General features: G+C 32.6%; 1 protein-coding gene across 4 annotated transcripts in view; it reads left to right on the top strand.

The window, feature by feature from the left end:
* Positions 1-2,268, top strand: part of NOVA1 (NOVA alternative splicing regulator 1) — a 146,692-nt gene extending 144,424 nt beyond the window's left edge. For 3 of the 4 annotated variants that reach the window (XM_054067967.1, XM_054067969.1, XM_054067968.1), the window contains one exon: positions 1-2,268. This exon is cut by the window's left edge and continues 4,917 nt beyond it. The gene's annotated coding sequence lies outside the window, so the exon portion shown is untranslated. The other variant, XM_009563632.2, reaches the window with a different exon arrangement.
* Positions 2,269-3,432: the final 1,164 nt, after the last annotated feature.

Here is a 3,432-nt window from a genome sequence, read left to right as displayed (position 1 = left end):
TTTTAAATGTTTTGATGTGGATATAATAAAAAAAGGGTTGATAGAGTTCTACATGTTACCACAGATTCACAAACTGAGACTGTTTTTGTCTGTTGGTGAGAGAATCAAAGGATATCTCTTAAACACAAGGCAACCATGGCTTAGCATGTCACTATCTGGTGCAATGCAGTCCCTGTACGTGTAATATGCTGCATCTTTACTAAAAATGCTTGAAAAATTTTGAGTGAGCAAGAGAACAATATATTATATAATAATGTTGCTTCCAGAAGTTTGCTTCTTTGGTTTTTCCTTAAACATTTTATAGTATTTGTTACCTGCAATTATTTGTTGATGTCTTTTGTTCAAAGGGTAAGTACTGTGCTGCTTTAACTGGCGCTTAGCAGACAATTTTACACACAGCACATTCTGCTTGTAGCTGTATTCATAGCTTTTCCATTAAAATTGTACTTAAATATTGTAGACTAATTCATTTAGAATGCATTATTATTTTAAAACCAATATTTTTTCTATGCAGATTAATACAATAACTTCTATATTATATAAGCAGAAAGATATGCAGAAAGTTTTACATTGCGTATATACTGCTATTTGTAAATGAAACTTTCTCTTTTGTGTTTTAAATTAAAAAGTAGTATAATTTCAGGTTTGTAATGCAAATATTGTTTAAACTGAAAGCATTCGGTATTTTGCTTAGAATATTTTTTAGGGATAATTTGAAATGTGTAGCTTTAAAGAAAAAGTTTTACAGAATTATAGTGAGTGAGCAGCTGTTTCTGCCTTGTTAGGGCACAGAAGTTAGAGCTCGGATTGCCACATTAATGCCTAATTAAGAAAGAACTGAGACTATGAAATCCTTCTCATTTAATCTCATTGAATAAACAGCTCTGTAGTGATGCCTATTTGTACTTGTTTCTCTAATAAAAATGCAACTGTAGCTCTCAACACAAATTAGTTTTAATTATTTAAATGGTATGAATTTGTCAAACATAAATAATCTAACACCTGTTTTGCCTTTTCATAAAATGAAAAAAATGTTTCATGAAAACTAATAGAGGATGATAGTGGGGAATAACAAAGGTAGGTCTATGTGTTTATTGTAATTCTGTTAATTGAAAAAGAATGCAAGTGTGAGTTGATTACTGTCTAGCAGGATGAAGAAGCACTCCATGTCATTGCTATGCAAGGGCACAACAGAAAACAGCAAAACAGAAGGCTGGCTCACATACGTTGGGTCCTGTGCTTATCTCTAAGAACTGGTGACATTTATAATACAGCAGTTCATCTTCTGAATATGATGAAAACATTACAAAGCAATGAGTGATGTAGCTTTTGAGATGCTTAATCAAGCTGCCATGATAGCTACTAATATATGTGAAACAAAGCTTCTTGGGCAAGGAAAAGACAAGTCTGAGTTTCCCTGCTTTGTATCTGTCATAGTAACTTTGTTTTAGGAGATCTGCTTGACCACACATGAAGAATACCCAAAGTGTCGGAAGGGTATAATGAGGTATAAAACCCAATTGGTAGCTAACTCTTAAATGGAAAACTGTTTGTTTTCTCCACAGAGTAATATATTTGTTGGTTTTGTTTTATACTACATTTTGGGTTGAAAGGCTTCCTATTTGAAATTCTGGAAATCTTAATACACTGCCCTGAATTAATTTATCATTTGGTTGAGGAGGGAAATTAAACATGTAAGCCAGTTGGTGGTGGTATCCTCATAAGGCACTTTAAGGAGTATTTATGTAAATTTCTGTATATTAAAACATACTCTAATATGGATTCTGTTTGTGGTGTACTAATTGTTACCCTTTCGTGGTAAAGGAAATGTTCTAAGCAGATAGTTACTGTTCTAAATCAGCAAGGCAATTTTAAAGTCATGTGAAGCTGTTGAAACCTACCACGCTGTCTGCCAGATTAATCATCTTTATTGTCCTTCTGGAGGTGTCTGTCTCCCCTCATGCAAAATATTTCCAGCAGACAGGCTTATTGTGAGAACTTATGATACTCCAAGGATAAGATTATGTGACCATCACAGTTAGTATTGTGCCCTACATATCAATAACATAGCTTAGGTTTTAAGAACTGTCTATTTTAAAAGAAATGCAAATTACAGAACATGTTTTCTAAAGCATTTTGTTACATATCAGTGCATTTTCTCTCAAAGAGCCCCCATGATTGTTTTGTATTAGCTATACTCCCTTCTCGGTGCAGTTAATGTAAAAGACTTCCTAAGTTTTTTGCATATCGGCCTATTTTTTTTAGTCTCTTTGTTTGCAACATTTATTTAATTCCTGTTAAATAATTGGTAAATATACTACAGGAAAGGCTTTGGAGACGCTGAATTTCTTTGGATATCGTTGGAATTCAACAAAGTTAGAATAAAGTCATGTTTCTAGTGTTGCACTGAACTGCAGTATGCAACGACTCAAGAAAAACTGGGCTTTATTTAGTTCTTTTTTTTATATTTATATAGTTTGAAGTTTTAAATGATATTGGGTTTATAATAATTTTAATAAATTTATAAGAAAAAAGCATATGCAAGAAAGCAGGATTAATATAAGTAAAATGATAATATACTTCCTGATGTTGCATTCAGTGCTGTAATTTGTCTCGAGCCTTCACATTACTGAAGGTACTGTGAAGACAATTAAGTGTACCGGGATAATCAGGTCTAATATTAGTATCTTTCAAACACTATCAAGCTGTATTTCAGTTTTTAAATATACCTTCCTAAATACGTGGTCTTTGTTACTTTGTGTAAGTTGTTAGTAAGGGGGAGAAAAATTAACACTAATATTTTTAATCTAATATATTGATACAAAGTAAAATTCGCTCCAAAATTAATTGCTTGCTTTTTCTTCTAAAAGCTCTCTTGGCAATGTATCACATTCCAGACTTTTCTGAATCCCAGTGAAATTTTGTAATAATCTGAACCTGGCATCAGCTATTCCTGGCACAATATATTATTCCTCTCTCAACACCTAAAGGATGTAACATACATCATTGAAACATTTTAACTTCTACTGTGCATGCTAATTTTAAATGCGGATCGTAGCTTTGAGTATTATTTAGCTTGAAAATGGAAAATGTTAGCAAAAAAAAGGCCATGTTTGAGAAGCTTTTTATTACATCATAGTTGATGGAAACATAAGCGATATTGTTTGCTAACCATTGTGTCTGTTTATGTGAATGTTTTAATTTACATGTAGCTTTGAGCCCATATAGCTAGAAGTACTAAATAATTCGCATCCAATTTGTATAAACTAATTTTCAGTTTTCCTTCATTAAGTCTAAGCCAGTGTCCTGATATATGCTCTTCAAACTTAATGTTTAACTGCACAGGCACATCTAAACATGAGCAGTTGCAGACTGAGATGTGGAGGATAAGAATGAAGCAGCAGTAACAGTGTATATGGTTTTATAAAAGCC

This window comes from Cuculus canorus, chromosome 5 (genome assembly GCF_017976375.1).
Source record: "Cuculus canorus isolate bCucCan1 chromosome 5, bCucCan1.pri, whole genome shotgun sequence".
In the NCBI taxonomy this organism is placed as follows: domain Eukaryota; kingdom Metazoa; phylum Chordata; class Aves; order Cuculiformes; family Cuculidae; genus Cuculus; species Cuculus canorus.
Note: the sequence above shows the minus strand (reverse complement) of the source record. Positions and strands in the feature narration are given on the sequence as shown.